Consider the following 20,885-nt stretch of genomic DNA (forward strand, 5'->3'; position numbering starts at 1 on the left):
TTTCTGCAGGTCCCAGCACAGTCCCAAGCTTTTCTTACCTCTACAGAAAGAAGTGTCCAGATGCTTCTGTTAACTGCGCCCTGTTGGCTGCTCCCAGTTTTCTTGAGGTTTAATGGAACAAAATAGGTTGCAAAATGCCATTCACCATTAATTGGTGTAAAAATTGGAAGCACTCCTTAAATTACTCTATATTACAGCTAAGCTGGGACTGTTGGACTCAAAAGTGAGGGAAATGAAATAAATTCTTTTGTTTGCCACTCCCAGAGAAGCCGGTCCCATAAATCAGCGTACAAACTCATCCAACACATCAGTGGAAAAATCTGATAGTGGTTTAGATTACTTTTGATATTTAAATGTGGTTTACATTGTACAACAGAATATTCGCAAGTGAATGTCCTCCTCGTGAAGCACTTTGTAACCAAAGGCATGGCTAAAAGGGTACAAAATGCAATTTTCTTTAATTTTATTTCGCTTATTAATTTGTTGCTGAAGTTGGGGGCAGGCCTGTTGGCTGTGTAGGTCGAACGAGCATATTAGTACCTGGATTTTGCTGATAAACATCATTTAGTACACAAGGTCTTCTCATAGAGTCCTGCACGCAGCGCCATGCTGACAGGAGTTTGTCAAGCTGCTGAACTCCAAGCACACCGGCAAGCCCGTGGTGACACTTGTGTTTTGCTGACACATATTTTTATTCAATTATGGGATTGCTCAGGCAATTGCTTGGCTGACATTGACTTTCAGGTTTGTCCTTCATAATGAACTTTCTTGTTAACTTTATGTTAATGTACTGGGATAAGAAATGAATCTGTGATCAAAGCAACCTGATCTAGTTGAAGATGTCCCTGCTTATTGCAGGGGAGGTTGGACTAGATGACCTTTTAAGGTCCCTTCCAACCCAAACTATTCTATGATTCTGTGAAATACAGTCAGATATACCAAGCCAAGTTCTGTAACCTCTCTGAGCAGCATGTACAGAGTAGGGCTGCTGGACCTGCTGTTCACTGGGGGTAAGTTTTGCAGAAATTTGGGTATAGCATCCTTTTGGAAATGTCATTTTCTGTACAAGTACAGCTTGCATTGAAAAAAAAAAAACAACTTTTTTTGCATCGCAAGCAAGGTGTAGAAGGACCCACAAGAAAACCTTAGATAAAAATGTTCCCAAGTGATGGGGTGCAGAATCCAAAATCAAATCGCGAGCTGGACCGTGCAAACTGAACTCCCACAACGCCACTTGTGCGGTCCTCATGGACGTAAACCTGGGACTGGAGTAAGGACTGAGGATTCGTGGCAGATGTTTGAACAAGCTGTGGGGCCACGGGATCAAATGGGTCTGCAGTGTTCAGATGTCAGCCCTCTGAATGCATGGAGGGATGGAGAGGGATCCCAGAAGAAATGGAGTATCACGTGGTGGTAAATGGGTAAAGGCTACTGGGAGATGGATGACATCTCCTCAACGGAGTCCGTGGGAAGTCCATCGTTGTCAGTGAGACTGAAGTTCTCCCCTAGCAGCACTGGGATGCTCTGTCAACACACTGTTACCGGCACCTTTATTTTTCCAGCTTCTCTCCTTTTCTTAGGTGCCTCCTCTTTGGTGGCATAAATGGAAAAAATTTTTTAAATCCAAACTCGCCCGACTGGAATTGCTTGATATCTGGGCAAGGATCGAAATTTACCACCTCAGGGCTATTTTTCCTCTTCCCTCATTCTGACTGACATTTGTAGATGTTCCTTCCCCAGCTCCCTAACAGAGCTGGATGGGATCCTCAGAGCCGTGTTTGTTTGCACTGCCGCCGTCTCAGCGAGCTACCGGCATGGATGCTGAGCATATGTAGAAATCTCATTCCATCTGTGCAGCCGTCTTCAGCAGATAGTCTGCAAAGGAGCTGCGGGAAACGCTGAAACGGGATCACGGAGAGTTCAGCGCACTCCTCTTCCCTCCCGTGCTCTTTTTCTTGCTGCAGTTCACCGCCTCCGGCAGCGGCAGCCGAGCCTGCCCGCAGCGCCCGACGGGTGACTGTGACAGCTCCTGACCCGCTTCTCGCTTTCCCTCAACGCAGCACATGGGGGGGAAAAAAAAAAGAGGAAAAAAAAAAAAAATCTTGATGTTTTCTATTTGAGGAAGCCACTTTTTAAGGTCTTTTATCCTAATCGGCAAGGGCACATCAACAATCCCCCACCCTCCCCGTCCGAGAGCTGTTCGCAGAGCGCGCTCTGCAAATCACAGTCCCAGCAGTGCCACCGTTTGGGGGGGGGGCAGCTCCTGGCGCTTGATACGAATGGTAGACCCAGAGGGAACACTTTTCTTCATAACATGATTGGTTTTGTCACGACAGGATAGATGCACAGTACTGTTAATCACAGGTTTTTACTAAGTCCGGAAGGAGAGGAGATCTAGAGTAGATTTGACAGGGTTTTTGCCCTGGAAAAATGCAGAAGTTCATTTCAATTCAAGTTAAGCTCTGCTTTTGTAAATCTGCCAAAGGGGGGAAAAAATTTCTTCGAGATGTTTATGCTGATATGTAGACTTTTGATAATATAGTGAAAAACATTTCAAATCAATCAGAGCTTAATCTACTTAGTGCATTTAGCTGGAAGGTTATAGATTGATACATAGATTACTGTAACATGAAAGCATAGATTAAACATGGCTTTTATTACTAAAATAAGCATTGACAATGTTTTCATAGTCTGACTTAACATTTCCAGAGCTGTGCCTGATAGATGCCTATACTAAAATGGAGTGATATCCTATAAAAGAGAGTTTAAAGTTCTGCAACTGAAACCAGCCGAGCATTTAAATGCACGGCACTGGCAAAGAGTGGTTTGTGTTTCAGTTTGCTTTGTGATTGTTGTTGGCTTGAGAGCAGGTTTTACCAACAATGAGGCTTAAAGATAATTTTAAAAGAAGTGGCGGTATAGCACAAAGTACTTTCAAAGCAATAGGATAAGAGTATTTATATGTTCTTTATGTATATATATAGTGCTTTAATAAAAATAATGTGGGTTTTAACAAGTAAAGTGCAGGTAAAATTAATTTCATTTAAGCACTTTGTTACAGCCTCTTCAACAGAATGAATTCTGTCATGGTGTAATTAAAGTATCTTCATTTGCTACCGGGCACTTGGGGAGATCGTTCAGATGCTGTGAGAAAGGGTGGCAGCAAGGGGCTCTGCCTGTGTGATCCTGCGGTGTGACAACGAGAAGGTTGGGATGTCCCTGTGCTGCAGTTTGGAAGCTCGTTGGAGTTCATTTGTGTTTGGGAGTGTGGAATGGGGCAAGGAATGGGAGGAATGGGGCAGAAGGACTTCCCTCCCCACAGATGTGCTGCTGCCAGATCGGGGACGCCCCATCAGGGTAATTCAGGGTCCCTTTAGGTGGCTCTGATGAGCAGGACAGGGACCTTTCCTGGGCTGCACTGCTCTAAACCCTGGTATGACCTCCTTTGAGCAAGTCTGTGCTCACAGACAGAGGTACGTGACTTCTGGAGAGCTACTTAGTTTCTTAGCATCTTAACTTAAAACTTCTTGGAAATCATGGGGGAGCAGGACGTGACACAGTGGCATGTGCTCGTCACCAGCAGGAGCGGAAAGAAGGATTTTCACCTATAGATGGGCCTGTCCCACCCATAGAGTGTGAAACTGAGGGTTTTCCTTGTGCTTTGCTGCACGTGTCCCCAGATGTAAGAGAAGTCCCTTAGAAGCTCTTTTGCAACTTGTTCTGCAGGACACATTTTTGGGTTTTTGGGACTTTGGTTGCAAAAGGAAGAGTGGCACGTGAGTTACTGCCTTGTCTCATGTCACTGTCAGAGAGATCAGAAAGGTTTGTCCTGTAAGTCTCTAAAAACCATCTCAAAGTGAGCATCCCCGGTCCAGACTTAGTCCTGACACGGTGGCTGTGATGTCTCATCTGGACATCTCCTCATCCTCACGTCAGCGTGAGCCACATCTGGCAGCCCGGCACCAGCCCCAGCTCCCGCGGCAGGCGTTTAAAACTCTTAGGCGATATGAGCGATACGTATCCATCGTTCAAAATTAATACTCTGCTCTGTTGAGCTCAACGCGCAGCGGTGTTGCTGTGCTTTATTTTTGGCTAGGGAGCAAGGGGAGGAGTGAAGAGAGACTTTTTTTCAGCGATGACTCGTATGCCTTATCAATCTTCATTCTGCCCGCATCTTATGTTATCACCAACAGATCCTCTTATGTGACTTCGCAGTGACACCTGGTGGGAGAGGCCAGGATGTCATCGTCATTAAGACAATGAAACTGCAGATTTTTTTTTTTGCTGCAAGATCTAGTGAAGGCTCCCAATTTCCCCTCACGTACAGATCCCTGAAACTCTCCCTGAGCTTATGGGAACTACGCATCCAAAGCTACGGGCTGATTCGTGCTAATGGTGGTTCCGTTACTTTTCTAGGCTTTATAAAGGTAGGAGAGAGAACACAGTAATAAAGAAAAATCTTTCCCATAATTTAATCAGCATCTCACAAAAATCGGAGGGTATATTTAGAACATGTAGGGCTGGTCTCAGAGGTGCCGTGCCTGGTAGCAGCTGCCAAATGAAATAGCAGTTATTATGAGCAGTATCTTTTATGCTTATAGTATTTCAAGCAAGTGAAGTAGGTATATTTCTTAAGTTTTGAAGTATTAATCCTGGGACTGTGGAAATGGTCTTAACGCTGGGAAAATGCTAGATAAGCCTCCTGAAACGGTGCCTTACCTCATTTGTCTTTGTGTAATATGCGAACACTGAACTTCTGCTTGGAAACAGGAACTGTGATGATCAAATTATACCTGAATTTGAAAAGGGACATTCATAATTAGGCTGAAAGCAAGTAACTCCTAAAACTCCTGCTCAGTGTCACCAGAGAAGGAGATCGTATCTCCTAATATTTCACAGTGTAGGGCTAACCTTTACCAGTAATTACTAGCTCCAAGACCTGGTGGGGGAGGATGCGATGAAGACGACTGAGTCATCACTGAATTTTTTAAGGTACTCTGGATAAATTAATTTCATGCCGAAAGGATGCTAAAGCCAGGGCTCAGGACAGGAAAAGGGGCCAGCCCTAATGTGACTAGAAATGATTGATTCCTTTTTGACAAGACATGTGAAGAATCACTGGGACAGTGAATACAGATTCTTGTTTGTCTGTTTTTTAAGAACTTTCACGTCTTCAGTCACAGAGAAAATAGTTCATGGAGGTGGGTAAATTGCAGTTCTAGACATCTGCTATGGGATAAAGGAGGTAGGAAAACACCTGGCACTGGGAAATGGCCTCAAATAGTGCCACAAATGCACCCCAAGTCTAAAAATCACTAGTTCGTCCTCAAGTACTTGCTGCTTTTATTCAGGGCTTTGGGGGAAGCTGTACGGAATTTGCTCCCTCATTTCTGCGTTTGTTGAGGCGAGGTAGCGAAGCCAGCGTGGCGCTTCAGTGACACTGTCACCCTGTTAAAATGGAGAGCTTTCCTCTCTTTTGCATCTCGGACATCAGTCAGTGTTGCCCGTTCAGCACATGCAGCTGGTGTTTAGCACTTGGGCTTGTGCAGTTCCCAGTTAGCCATTATTTATCCGCCTATTGAAAGTGTAGGTGGCTTTTTTTTTTTTTTTTGGTGCACCTTTATTTGCACGCTCATTTATACCAAACGTGCATAAAATCTGGCTGTTTCGGTTGCAGTCAAAATAAGAATGAAGAGCAGCCCTTGGCCTCAGCCTTGTGTTTAAAGTGGATATTTCCACCGTATGTAATTCTGTTGCAAGGAAGATGAGCTAGATTCAACATTATTCTGCCTAATTCAAGTTAAAGCAGAGGAAAAGAGAGCCTTAAATCTTACCGGATTATGTCATTAAAGGTTCGGTAGAAGTTCCCTCACCTTCTTGCTTTGGCGGAGGTTCCCCTGTCACGGGGAAGCTCACGCTATAGATTGCACCACCAGGAGCAGCCTTCTGGCCCTTCTCAGTTGGCTAAGGGCAGGGAAAATTGAACCATTTACAAGGCACATTGCGAATGCCTGCCTAGAAACCAGCAAGCTCCTGAAAACTTTAAAATGTGCCGTTATCTGGACTGGCTTCAAAATCCAGCACCGCACCACGGTAAACCTTGCCAGCTCTAGCCCAGTCTTTAACCTTCCCTTTCCGCAGAAGGTTGTTGTGAAGGGGGCTGCCAGCCAAACCCAACACCTGTCATCCTCTAGTTTTTGGATCGCCATCAGTCAGGCTCCAGGATGGCTTTTGGAAGGAAAACGGAATATTATTTACAGTGGTCAGTGATCTCCTTGGGGCGGTGGAGGGAAGCCAGGTGTCCATCCTGATGTCGCGGGTTAGCCAGTGGCTGCCAGTATTTTACGTAAAGAGGTGTTCAGCAAGTCAGGTTGTTGTGTTTCTGCGGAAGCTTCTCCTTTCACAGATATCCTATTTAAAAGGGCATTTCTTCAGGAAAAGCTCTGAGCCAACCGTCGTTGGATGATTTCTTTATACTTGCAGTAATGGTAAAAATAAAAATGTCATGCTCTGCTATTGCCAGTATTTTAATCTTTTAAGGTAAGGCAACACTCGTCTGCATTGCAACAAATTGTGAGTGACTTGTTCAGGTCTGCTTGGCTACGTGATTAAAGAGATTGCTGAAATTTATATCAATCTTTTCCTGAAAATAGACTTGCAGTCTGTATAGCAAACACGACAGCACAAATTGTGTGCAGTTACAGGCGTTTAAATCCAGACTAAGTCTTTTGATCTCTGCAGATTTAGTTGAGACGTGCAACTTCCCACAAAATTTAACCAGCCGCTGTGGTACAATCTCTTCTCTTTTCCACTGTTATTTTACTGCCACTGCCTTGTCAGGGATACAGTTACTTCTTCAGTTACCTTATGTGAGAAAAGACCTTCCCAGCTTGCAACCAAATTAAACCCAATTAGTTAGCTACTGTTCTGCTTGAGCGAGAGTATGTGAATAAAAATGAAAAACTGACAAATAAAATACATAGAACAGTATCAGAGTACAAAAGTAGCACCTGGCAGGCATCTGAAAATAGATATTGTATCACTGAGTCAAATATTTCCAATAAATGGTATATTAAAAGTTGTATAACAGAGCTACTGTGGTTTTCTGCTTGTACGTGAGTTCTATTTCTCTGCACCAAATTCATTGCAGTAGCCTTGGGTTAAATCCTCTGTTGGAGATCTGTGTCCCCATTTTCTGGTCATGCTGGTATTTTTAATAACTAATTGGTACACTAGCACTTTAAATATTGCAAAATAGATTTTGACCTATGCCACGCTGATCTGAAGTCTGGAATAACTCCACGGAAGCCAGCAGTGGTGCTCTGGATCTGCACCAGGCTGCTGAATGTGAGGGTCTTGCCGTAATATTCATGCTTTATGTCCACTATCGGGTTTGCAAAGGGAATATCTTAAACTGATGTTATTCCCAGGAAAAAAACAAAAGAGTGAATGTTAGAGAGTATGTGCAAATTCACTCAAATTTGAGAGCTATGTTTTTCCTCCATAAAATGATATCTGTAGTTTGATATGATAAAACACAGAGAATACATTAAGGTGATCAGGTTCGCTGTGGATTAAACAAAAATACGTCATTTCTGTGTTGGTGGCTGTGACACATATAAGAGTTTTCCAGGCTGTAGAATGTTGGAGAAGATTAAAAGAATTGGGTTCATTTGTGTGAAATTTAGGTACATTGATCTTGGGGGGAAGTATATCAGTTAGGGTATATTGCCTAGGGATCTGTAGGGATCTCTGTCTTGGGGGATTTTTAAGAGTGAATTAGACAGGTTTTTGTCACAGGTTGTTGAGATAAACATCAATTTCATTTCACTGCAAGGAGGGGATTAGAAGATTTTTTTTGGGGGGGGAGCTTCTTCTAGACCTAGTTATATGATTTTATGTGTAGTTTTGATGGCTTTTTCTGATCTCTGCAGTTAGACATGTTGGCTCTGAGATTACAAAGTCACTGTAGGAGCTTTTGGAATATCCCTTCAGAAGTTACAGAATACCTGTTTTTATATACATTAGGGTAAATACACATAACCCACTTATACAAGTCATACATATCATGATAAATTTACATTTGCCTCATTATTCCCCTGAGGAAAATTGGTGGCTTTCTTCTTCTGAGAGTGTCCACGAACTTCTTCTTGAAAAACATGTTTTAAAGAAAACAACCAATCTTAATATTTTTGAAGTGCTGCAATCAAGAAGTGATTAAAAGGACAGAAAGAACATCCAAATTATAAGATAGCTGTAGAAGTTTTGTGGTAGTGCATAATTCCATCAATTTGACTTGAAAAGTAAATTTCTGTATTTTTTTTTTTTCTTGATGCACTTGTTCTTCCTTGGTCCAGCCTTGCTTATGGAAATTCAGGGGACAGTGAAAAAACTACAGACTGTTTAAATATCTATCCTCTTTGTCTCGCTGCTCCTTGTCCTGAATAAACAGTATCTGCCGTAAGAAATTGAAAAAAAAAAAAAAAAAAAAAAGGCAAAAATAAGTGTACTCTGTCCAAATTAGACCGAGTGAAAGCCGCATACATGAAAGGGATGAAAATTCTGCTGAGATACGTGATTCTCACTAGAGAGTTGGCCTATCCATTGTTGTAAAATAGTAGGAAAATCAAAAGAATATCAGAAATGACAGAAGTCAGCTCATAATTTGTGTCAGCTCTCCTAATGAAAACAACTAAAAAAAAAAAAATAGAAGACAAAGAACCAAACTGCAATACGGTTAAAAAACTACAACTCCAAATCCTAATATCAGTTGGAAACAGTCAGAGGTCGGAGCAGGTCTTTGGCTGGAAGAAGGGAGGAGGTAACGACCTGCGAAACGCAAAGGGTGAGTTACTGCCGAGGGCTGGCTGGGCACGGAGTGTCCCCGCAGAGCTGAAGTCCACTGTTTCCTCCAGCAGAACAGGCAGGAGGTTAAACCCTCGTATGTGAAAAACGACCTTCAATATTCCTATCCGTGCTGCATGTGCTTGACGTCGCATGAGGAATGATAACTATCGTGCTCAGATCCTGGTACTGGGAAAAAAACACTCTTAAAACAGGACTGGATTTTGGTTTTTTTTTGCACCAGTGTTTCAAGCTACCAGCTCTCCACTGGACCTCAGACCTTTAGTACGTGAGGGATGTGGGTGTTACAGTACGAGGTATTTTTCAAAAGCCCAGTGGTGACTGCAATGTTGATACCAACCAGGACGTGGAGGTGACTCTGCCTGGATTTTGCTCTGGATCAGGAGAACTGAAGAACTAGGGCAGATCTTTGAAGTGATCAGATTGACATACCAGCAGTTTCTAAAAGATAAAGCATCCAGGGATTCCATCAGCCTCAACACTCAATTAGTTTACGTAGCTATAAGTAACTACCATATGGCGAAGCTTCCATGCCAGTTGTTTTCCAGTCTTCAATGGGTACAGGTCTACAGGGGAAACTATGCCACGGAATTAACGGTAATTAGGAAAGTGGAGGAAAATAGCGTATTTTAAAGATGATCTTAAAACTTTCAGATGGGTAAATAGTAAAATACAAGTCCAGGTATGTGTTGGCTGTTGTGTGTCAGGCTGGGGGCAGGAGTTGCCTGCAAACACCGTGCGTCTGCAGTAGGGCGGGTTGCAGTGACGCAGACACAGCTGCTCCTGGTCTGCAGTGGTGCAGAGCCACCAGCATGGGACAGCAGGAACCGAATCCAGGTGGATGGCAGAAACCTTTAATCACATCCTGTTATCCTGGGATGAGAGCTGAGGACGCCAGGGACCAAGCAGTGCTGTAACTGGTGGGAGATGTTCCCTTCAAACCCATGGGAAGCACCAGCAGGTGCCGCTCCAACCTGGCACCCGGCTTCTGCCTCCCTGCAGCCCTCGCCCACATCCACCATGATTTCTCAGGGTCTGGAGGTGGGGTTACACATCACAAGCCAGGTTTAGATGTCCACCAGACCATAGGTACCCCACCAGGAATAACACTAAGGAGTAAACCAACGTTTCTACATCTGCTCAGCTCTGCAGCCTCCAGCAAGAACAGCAGCGACCACTTATGTTTTCCCCAGCCTCTTTGCCTGCTTTCCACTCGTTCCATTTCAAACTGGGCTTCCTACTATTTCCACAGCACAGCCGGGCTGTGTGGAGCTGGATTTGATGCCGTTCGTCCCAGTTCTTTTCTTCTAAAGGGATCACAGCCATTTCTGTTTTCGCCTGGGTCATCTTGATGTTGAATGATCACACTTGCAGCCAGCTTGTGCTACCGGCTTGACAAGCTATTGTTTGCATGCTAGAAAATTATGATTAGACTCCTTTTTTTTCCCTTTTTTTTTTTTTTTTTCTGGGTAATGACTGGAAAACTGTTGCGCCCTTATCTCCAAGCATAACAAGTTTTCAGGCCATGAAAGTTCTTGTGTATCACTCTGCACTGGAAAATTTTAGTCTATTGTTTTGAGTTACGTCAAAGAGCACGGCAACACAAAAAGCTGCTAAGAGCTAAATCCTGTAATTTATTTTAATTATTTAAAATTCTTCTTATTAACAAATTGCTTATTTGTGGATTTTGAAGGACTCTCTTTTCATCTCTAAAGGATTTTTGAGTTTAATGTGAGAGGAAACATCGTATAGTACCAAAGCAAACTATTGTGTGCTCTGTGTTTTTATCCACAAAATTTCCTGTGATGTAGCTAGGTCTGCTAGATGGTTTTGCAACTGTAGCGTCTGTATGGATGTAAGCTACACCAAGAAAACATTCACTCGTTGTCTCACCTGGTACTTGCTATACAGCAAAGGGCAGCCACTGCAGTCTGTTGGGCAGAGTATTTGAATTCCAATCTATTAGCAGAAAAATATTTCCTACAATTCACACAAACGTGCCGGAAAAGTAGGTGTAAAATTCACAATTACAATCTCGCTTAATATGTACAATAGCCTGATTTGTATACTAGATCCAGAGCAAAATTATACAATTAAGCAGAAGTTGATACCTCTGATAAACGTACGTGTTCTTTAAACTTCTCTGAGTTTTGCTTTAAGATTTTGTTTCTCTTTTGATTGTTTCCACTGACTTATGTAGTACTGTATGCTTGAATATAACCAATGAAGCCTTAAATCTGTGGCGCCTGGGCTGGGAACCAGAGAATGATACCTTTCTGCTGAGACCTGGTCATAGTTCTATTCCAGTCTAAGAAGTATCAACACTTCTTCAAAAATGCAGAAAAAAAGGTTGACGTTGTACTTTAGATCTAGACTATATCTACAAACTGATTCTAAAATGAAGCAGTAGCAGATAGATTGGGGTTTTTTCATTGCCTCGGTAGCACTGTCATTTAAAATGAAGACTACGGATTTACTCCTTAGTGTGGTTTACAAAGGCCTGATCTCTCATGGATCCCCTTTTCTATGCATCTGTAGTTCTTTTCCAGGCTGAATCTTTTACTGGTTTATTTTGTTGTTGTTGTTATGTACCTATTCCTAATCTTTCTTTTTGTTTTTCGTGTATTATTTTTAAGCTGGTTTCAAATCCGTTGCAACTTTTTCTTTCTTTCCCCATTTCAGTGAGACAGCAAAAGCAACATAAACTAAAGGAGAGAGGCACTATCTTGGAGGGAAGGAGTTAATACAGAAGGGCATATGAATGCGTGTCAGCAAAAAGGAATCATTCCGGAGTGGTCCTCAAAACTTGATTAGAGATCAGAGAAACAGGCAATATTGCATTAGCTGAAAGAAAAAAACTCTTTTATAACAGGGTTTAATGTCCTTGGAAATGTTGCGGAGTTTATTTGACAAATTTGGAACCCAACAATACTCTATTAAATTTATAGAGGAAATGGAAAGCAGAAACTCAGAAGACCGTAATTGCCACCTACAAATATATTAGAGTGAGTAAGAAGTAACGAAGGAGGGAATCAGAGGCGACTCACCTCCTTAGCGGGAAGGTGGAAGTTCCGTTGCCACCATGTGGTAAGGCTACGGAGAGCCTGGAGCAGGCGGCTTCACTGTCAAGATTCACACAGAATAGGAGTGCTGCAAACAGTCAGAAATCTGGAAAAATATAGTATGCCAATAGCATCCTGATTAAAAAGAAGCCATGTGAGATGAAATCCCTTTTTGCTTTTGATTAACGTGTACGGCCGGTTCTTTGGTGCTGTGTTTGTGGGGGCTTTTTTTGGCTTGAATTTTAATTCAAAACTCAGTTACATAAAATATTCAGTGGAAAAAAAAAGTGATCCGAGTGCAGAAAAGAATAAAAAAAAAAAATCTCTTTTTAAAATGAGGTCATTTATAGGCTTTTATGAGTACAAAAATCCATCATTCTGTTGCTTGTCTTCTTGAAGTCGTCTCCAAAGTTTCTGCATGAATTTTGATTTTTCTTAAATTCTTCTGAAAATCCTGGGATACTTCCCAGTTCCATCACATATAGAAATAGAAGCCTTAGTGTTTCACAAAGAACCTTTTAGAGCACACCATATAGAAACATAATTATTTTTCCAATGGGAAGTCTTCCAGTTCTGCCTAAAGCAGGATTTGGGATTCACAAAAGTGTGTCAGCTTGTTCTTCCCCCCCCCGCCCCCCAACTTTAGATCGTAATTCTTCGTGACATGACAACCGGTTGCTGTAGAAATTATTAGGATTCCGGAGCATGATTTCACAGCCTGAGTCGGATGAGCTTTTCACAATCCCCTTTTTCATCAGATTAACGCTGGCCCCTGAGCTGACCCGCAGCCAAGGAGGGCTTGGCGAGCCTCTCCAGCACAACCCTCCCAGGGCAGGGATTGCCGATGGCTTCGCTTGGGAGAGCTCTGTCCTGCTCCACTGCAAGGTCCGTTTCTTGTACCTCAGCGTAGCATGAACCTTTCTCTCGTCTCTAATGTGTGTGACCCCACTTGCACGGGGTTGTTCGGGTGTCAGTGCAACAAAGTGCTTAAATCGTGCTAAATAACGGCGGTCACCTTCGTAAGAACAGCTCTCCTCCTTAGCACCCTCACGCTTGTAGCTGAAATACAGGAATGAGATTAAATGAGCATCACAGATGACGCTCAGCTGTATCTCTTGGTACATGGCTAATCGTGACCTTCACTGAGGCAATTATTCTGTCTTGATCTTAATGCCTTCTGCAACCATCAATTAATAAAACTTCACATAATGTCCTGGTAGAACGGGAATTATTGCCATTTTTTTTTAGAAACAGGCAAACTGAGGCACAATTATTGACCTGGTTTTAGATGAGATGAGAGAAATTAGGACGCAAAACTGCGGGGAGAGTCTCACCTCGGCCACTAGACGCCAAATAGAATGCAGAGGATTGCACGAAAACCCAGATCTGGCTGTTCTCAGCATGTTCCTGGGATCATCAGGGCTGGTCCCAAGGTCCCAAGTGATTTCAACAGGAGTAGGAGCCCGGCCAACCCATGGGGCACCCTCCGAGCAGAAGGCAAACGCCTGCTGTTAAAGCTGTTTGGCCCCTGTGGAGGGGCTGACAGGCTCTCACCTGACTTGCAAATCCCAGAAAATAGGAGCAAATCACTTCAGTCCTTCCCTTTTTACACATATGACTCACAAGCATTTGCCTCCCACGTTAGTTTTGCTTTTCCTCAAAGTTGAGTCATTGTCTTGTATTTGATTTAACAACAATAGCAGCAAAAAACCCCAAAAAATCGGCATCAGTTGCTACTGTGTAAGACTAGATCAAAAGCAATTCTTTAAAGGAGGCTTTCAAGATAGCTAGATTAAAGATTTGGCAAACTGGTGAGAAATAGAACTGAAGAAAAATAGCTTCTAAAAGCAAAACATTATGTTTTCATGCTATTGTGCTTTTAAAATTGAAGGCAAGAGTCTGAAAGCAGACATCGAAATAAATCTTACTGGATGGGAATTATCTGGAGATCATTGTATTTATTGCATTTGTTTTGATTTTCCAGTCTCTGCCTCAGACTGTAGGCACAGAGATGACTTAAAAGATTCAATAGCTCATTTTAAAAATTAAACTTTACTTGATTATTGAGCTGACCCGTGCTAACCCGGAGACTGTTATGTCTTATTCTGGAGGATCACCAGCAGGCTAGAAATGGTGAGAACAGGAGGCGAGAGCTGCCTCCCCCATAGTTTGACGATTTCAGGTGGGATAACTGAGGCTGTGCTGCCCCTCGGAGGCACGGCACAAAGTTGCAGCCCATGGGGAGGGAAAGGATTAACTACGGTGCTTTAAAATCAGCTTGGTTTTTTCTCTCCCTTCTCTCTACCCTTCTCCCCCAAACACCCTGTGTGTTGCCCGAAGGGCTATATGTGTGGAGCCCCTCGATAAGGGCCCTGTGATTTAGCACATCTTGCCCAGGTTGGATCGTGAGCGATGATACCCTGGAGAAATCATTTGCCAGACAAATGTAGGTATGTGAGAAACCTTTCCTGCTTCTTGGCTCTTTTTCCTAATATCTGGCTTCTGGAGCAACGGTGGAGGTCTCATCAGCTACTGAGGATAAAAAAACCTGGTGGGATGGGAGGGTCAGGAGAAGGTTCAGGGAGTTGATGCATTTATTGTCCAGCACTACAGAGCAGGCAGCAGTTTGGGAATTTTCCTGTGGATTTCCCCATTTTAGCCAGGTCTGTCAGTGAAGCGGCTGCTCTGGCTCATGGGTACCACTGATAAACACCAGACCCGGAGCAGCAGTGGGAGAAGTTGGCATCCTTCTGCTGGTAAGGCTCAAGAGACAAACACGAAGTTCACTTCTGCCCGCTCACAAACTCCAGTTTCTTTTGAAAAATGCCATTTTGGGGAATGCTGGACTCAGTTAAAACGTGATGTTGTTTGAGTAAGAACACCACAAGCCTGCGTAGGGGGCACCTCTTGTTTAAGAGCCTCTCTCTGAATTTTGGGCATCTGATTTTGACCCCGCTAGCGAGAAGAATTTGAAGTCTATGCGGACCTAGCAAACCAGGAAACCCTGGCACGTGTCAGAAATGTTTCAGCGCTTTTGTGAGGTTTAAAAAATCATGCAAGAAAGAGTAATAACCCCCAAAAGGAGAAAAAGATAACTTTAACAGGGCTGTTCTGGCTGCGTTAGCAGAGAGCGTGCGGTGCCAGGTGAGAGGTGGGAGCAGTAAGACAGAAATGCAGATGTAACAACAACTTTTTTTCTAGCGTGAGCTGCCATTTCGGAGTGTTGTAGTACATGATCTGCTCATCACCGAGGCCCAAGATTATCTTTAATGAGCAGATCATACAGCACAACACTGTTGAATGGTGCCTCAGCCTGAAGGGAGGTTGCAGGGAGAGTGGAGAAGCCAAGAGGGACGTTTTCCTCCATCCCAAGGAGTCTTCGAAAGGGCCACCACAGACTCCAGTCCTGGCACAGCTCCTTTCCCTGGGAGAAGAGGAAAGCAACGACGTGATGGATGTAGCCATGTTGCTCAAAGCCCAAGCGCTGACCCTGACTAAGCATATTAGGGTTAAAACGGCCAACCTTTCTGGTCCTGTCCCAGAAGTGTTCTCCTGTATGAGGGATTTGATAGGACGGTGTAGAAATTACAAATGCAAGTCCGCGGAATGCTTGGTAGTAAGCAGCAGATCACAAAGCATTTGGCTTTGGTTCCAGCAAAATAACATTCCCGGGTCATTCAGAGACTGTCTCTGATGAGCTCTATCCCATGTTTGACCTGTTCTTCTCCTCTAGGAGAAAGAATGCATTTGAAAGCACAGTTTAGAGGAAAAACTAGCCCTTGGCCTTCAATGCAGCAGCTAAAATGTGCCTGAAGATCAAGAGTCACTTCTCCTGTCTGTCTCTACCTTATTTTAAGCTGGTAGTTTAGATTAGTGGAAACAGTGTGCACTTTGCTGACCACTTGAAAAATGGAAAGAAAGCATAAAACAGTTGCTTGGCTGCACAGTTTTCCTGAGTAAATGTCTATTTTTGGTTTCAAGTGGAAAATAATGAATCATGTAGTGCATTCACCGGTATGAAAGGAGTGGATTTGGCTCCTCCAAATACAGAAGTCCTTAATGGACAAGCATAACACTGTTACATTTCTTTATATTACATTGAAAAGCAAGAACTGGATCCTTAGTTAGTGTGTATCACTAGATACATTATTCATAACAGCTATGGAATTGGAAAAAAAAACCCTGTACTAAGCCAGCTCTGAGTACACAAGGCACAGAGAGATAATTTACAGGCAATTAGTCAACCAGGTGGTGGTGTTTATAGCAGTGTATCGTGGTCCCTTTTTCAGTTCATGAACATAGATCTGCAAAACAGAAACCAGACATCCTGTTAGCGCTCCTTAGAGAAGTGCTCTTTGCACTGTAAAATAATAAAAATCTGTGTAATCATGATGTAACCACGCTTTGAGTATCTTCACATACTGGTGGAATCCTGCTAAGCCTGATGAAGATGAAACCTCGCACCTAACGAGCCAGCAACGTAATTGGGATTTATAGGCGCAGACTGGAGCACACAATCTCCAGAGTTTGGAGGGAATGACAGAGGAGTATCACCCTGAAGAAGCCCCAAGAGTAAATCACAGCCTCGCTCTCTGGTGGACGTCCCACACGCAGGAGCAGGACAGAGAACCCACCTTGGGGACGTGTCATCGTGGGAAGGGACATTCAGCCAGCCCAGAGCAGCCACGTGTCATCGGTGGGAAGGGACATTCAGCCAGCCCAGAGCTGCCGTATATTCCAGGGGGAAAGTCACCATGACAAGATGAAAAGCAAGAAAGGAAGGCTTAAAAAGAAAGGACAATATATATTAAAATTGGCATCTGTGAGTGTAACCCACATCCGAACGCTCCAGGAAGAACAGGACTTAGAAAATGACTGGTTTTAGTGGTAAGCAATGGAAGGGCAAGGAGAACTCAGCAGTTCTGGTCTTACTCAAGAAGGGTGATGGTGTTTTCTTTGCAATTTGATAATGTTTACCATCTGAACATTTTAAGGCATTCCAAAACGTACATTTCATAGTCCGGCGGTGGGAAAGTACTTTCCAGCTTGGTATGTCCTGTGTCCTATGGCTGTGCCTAGCGCTACACACACATATCCCCAAAACCAGACCCAGTCCCCAGACTGCTGCAGGGAACGGTGAGATATTGATCAGCCGCGATCTCTACACAGCAGCGCTGTGAACGTCGTGGATGTCACGGTAAAAATATACTGGCAGAAAAAGGAGCTGCTGTAAGGAGCCTTTTTTACGTGGGAGTCGCCCTCGATACTGAATAGGAAGCGTTTAAGGGTAAAGCAGGCGATGAGGGCCTTGGAAATGAAGATTAGTCTGCGTTAGGTATTGTGAGCTGTTAGGTAGATAAAAATGCAGCCATCTCCATCCTGCCAATAAATGCAACAGATAAAGAGGGGGAAAGGGGGGAGGGCCTTTTTTTTTTTTTTTCCAAAGCCACCCTTAATCAGCAAAAAACAGCAGACGAAATTATCTTTGGTAGATGGGGATTTGTGGGGTATGGGTTACATTTATTATCTGGTAGGTTATAAGCTTTATTATAATTTCCGGTATTTGCCTGCTACATCCTAAGGAACAATATGAGCTGGATCTAGTGCATGTCATTTATGACTCTGTGCATGTCATTTATATGGTAATGGGGGAGTTCCCTCTCATCCCCGGTGATTTCTGCAAAATTCTACATGCTGCTTCTCAGTGTATTTAGCTTACTCCAGTGTAAATTAAAATGCACATTCATGATCTTTGAACAAAGCGGGCAAGGATAATTAGTAATTTGATACTGTTCTGTACAACGCAATTCAAAGTAATACTTATAATTTGCAGTTAATTAATCAGGGTTTTTTTCCCTTAAAATTCTTAATTGCCTTTCTATGGTATTCATTTTTAATAAGGTTTTTTCCTACCAGTTTTAGATCCAATTATGCAGACAATTTCTTTTTGCTCTTACCGCGTGGCTCTGTGTGTGTGTTTATATGTATATTTCTCTATGCATTTTGGTAATTTTTTTTCAGAAATTTTTATGTGCTGGTTTATGCACGGGGTTTTTGTCAGCTGAAATTAAAAAGTTGAAAATAATGGAATAGGTGTACCACTGCGAGAAACAAGATACAACAGGGAATAGAAAACACAAATCAGTGTGACAAAAAAAATAAAAAAATTAAATCTCTCAAATTCCATTGCCAGTAAGAATAGTGATGGGTTTTGTCAGTGTTGGGTTGACGGTTGGACTCGATGATCTGAAAGGTCCCTTCCAACCTAGGCGATTCTGTGATTCTTTGATTCTATTCTACTTAACCTCATCTGGTATTTAATTCACTATCCAATTAAAACTCTCATTAGAAGACTCTAATTGTTGTAGCTTTAAAGTAAAACCAGCGGTCGTTAGAGACACAAGCTTCAGACTCTCCAAGGAAATTAAAATGGTCATAAATTCAGAAATAAAAATGTTAGTGACTATAGACATGTGGGGGGGTAGTGCCTGCGGTGAGAAACGTGTCACAGACCAGGCCTTTGCTGGGTGAGGCGCTGAGTACTCCGCGCCTGACCAACCCCAGCAGCTCCCTCCCGGGAACAGGAGCTGGGTGATGCCACCTTCCTCACCCCGCTGTTCCCCTTTAGGGCCCTTGAAGGCCTTTGTACCCTTCGTGCTCTGCGTATGTGGAGGGAAACACCCACAGCACCTTCCTTTCCACCTCACTAGAAGAGAAGGTGTTTCCCTACTTTGTCTGTCCGTATCTGGGCATCTGCTTATTGCCTTAACGTAAAGGGCTTTTAAGTGGTTGTTGCAGAAATGTTCTTCGATGCAACCTGATTTATGCTTTGCCAACGTTTCCCTATTGGGTGTTCCACAGATGGAAAACGTTGGGTTTCGTTGACTGTCCCTCTCACTTCTGTGAGTTTCTGGGCTGTGGATGTCAATGGGAGTTTCGCAGACTCGGTGCCCTTGCCCTAGGTGCTTTCCCTCTTGTCGGAGCGCAGCTGGAGACATCACCCATACCGAAAGCGTCTGTATAACTGGCTTCTAGGCATTAGTGGGGTTTAGCCCGAGAGAGGTGGGGCAATTCCCAATGATCCAAGGAAAGTGACTATTCAAGCTTTTGTCAGTAGATTTAGAATTACTACGCAGTAGTCCACAGCGCAAAAATATTGAAGGAAAAAAAAAAAAGAAAAGGATTTCCTAATGGTAGAGAAAAAAGAGATTTCAGTGGGTCACATTATCCTCCAGGTGTGTTTGTCTTTTCTGTGTGCTTACCTGAGTCAATACTGGAGGGCCTTCGAGACTTGCACCGAGGAAGAGCAGAACTTCTGTTGGACATGCAAGTGCCACCACTCTGATAAACACAGCCAAACCACACTGATCCAACAGCGGCATAACCTTATTATATGCCATTCCCTTGATTAAAAATAAGAATGTTCTTCTCAGATATTGCTATAAGCTAATTCGGACTCTGTTTTTATCCTGCTCTCTTTTTTATTATTCCTGGGTGACTCTATTGATCTCAGTAGATATTCAGTACTGTAAAATCAGATTCACCCTCTGAGTCATTATTGAGCAAAATCTCTCAGTTAGCCAGATCCTGAATCACTGTTCAGGTTGAAACCTCTGGGAATATTGCCATAGTAGGGCAATATAGACTCCGAGTGGATTTTTAATGGCTGTTCAATGACTGTAGCAGTTTAAACTGGGTAAGAAATTTGGAGCTAAACTGAATTCCTTCCATGTGCTACAGTTCTCTTTTTATAACGCAGGGCTGTATTTTGCAATATGAACTGCCGTTTATTAGCACTCATGCTAGGCGACTAGCAGGTGCTGCTCAGAGTGAATAAATCACGCACGTAATACAGAAGAGAGACAGCTTGCGCAAGTGCTGATAGAAGTCCATGGGGTTGAAGAATCAAGTCCTTTAATAGCAATGTCAGGCTGTTCAGTCTTCTTATCTCTCATATTTCTTTATGAAATATTAAAAGAGATTGCTTTTGGGCACTTGTGTTCTTGAACTATTGCAATCGTCTAATGAATTTTTGATAGTCAAATTCTGAGGGTTTTGTGATCACTAACTTTCTTGATACATCTGGAGCTATTGAAATGCATCCCCTGTGTCAAGGTTGGTTGTCCATCTTCCTCCTATCATAAAACCCAGAGATTAGTTGGGAAGAACCTGCAACTTTTAATTTAAAGGAAAGGTGAAGTGGAAGCTACTTGAGCAGGTTTGAATAGAGTAATATTCAGCATATAATGAAAGCCTTGATTTGTCTCGCTGCGCTGCACAGATAAGCAAATTGTATTTCCAGCCATAGCAACCTGTTAAGCAGCAGGGGGGAAAAAAGAGAAAGGAAAAAAAAAAAGGATTTGACTATAAGAAGCCCTGCTCCATCCAGTCAATTGGCAACATGGATTCTGTCTTGTTTAGGTCCTTAGCCATTGAAAAGGTACGATACGACCTTGCGATGGGCATTTACCCCCAGCAATGAGCTGCAGCGCAAATTACTCAGAAGACTTTTGCCAGGAAAAGTCTCTACAGATTTAGTGCCTCTAGCTAACAGGCTTTCATGGAGAGCTGACAACAGGCTGTGGGTTTATGTTTATGCCAGCTGATGGAAAAATGCCTCCTTGTTACGCATTAGGGACATACAGCAGCGTGCTGCTGCGGACGGGTTTTGTAGATGCATTTGCTCTTTGGAGTGAGCGTTAGAAAGAGGAATATTTGGCGATATGATCTCTAAGTAATATTTCTACTTTCATAATTCAGTCCCCATTTTCATTATTGCATCTGGGCACCCTGACAGATCACAGAACTTGCCTGGGTTGATGAAATGTCTGCATGTCGGTCTAGCCAGCATGGTCCAAGAGGTTTTTACTGTGGCTGAGGCTGACTCACACCATGAAAGGAGGAAACCTGCTAATTGTTGGGAGCTATTGTGAGCATTAATCATTGATGATTTTGAAA

The 20,885-nt window shown here is 43.1% G+C and overlaps 1 protein-coding gene across 5 annotated transcripts in view; it reads left to right on the forward strand.

Annotated features, from left to right (window-relative positions):
- DPP6 (dipeptidyl peptidase like 6) overlaps nucleotides 1-20,885 on the forward strand; it is a 569,379-nt gene that overhangs the window by 480,950 nt on the left and 67,544 nt on the right. The gene's annotated exons all lie outside the window — the stretch shown is intronic.

The sequence above is a fragment of the Chroicocephalus ridibundus genome, chromosome 2 (assembly GCF_963924245.1).
Source record: "Chroicocephalus ridibundus chromosome 2, bChrRid1.1, whole genome shotgun sequence".
NCBI classification, from domain to species: Eukaryota; Metazoa; Chordata; class Aves; order Charadriiformes; family Laridae; genus Chroicocephalus; species Chroicocephalus ridibundus.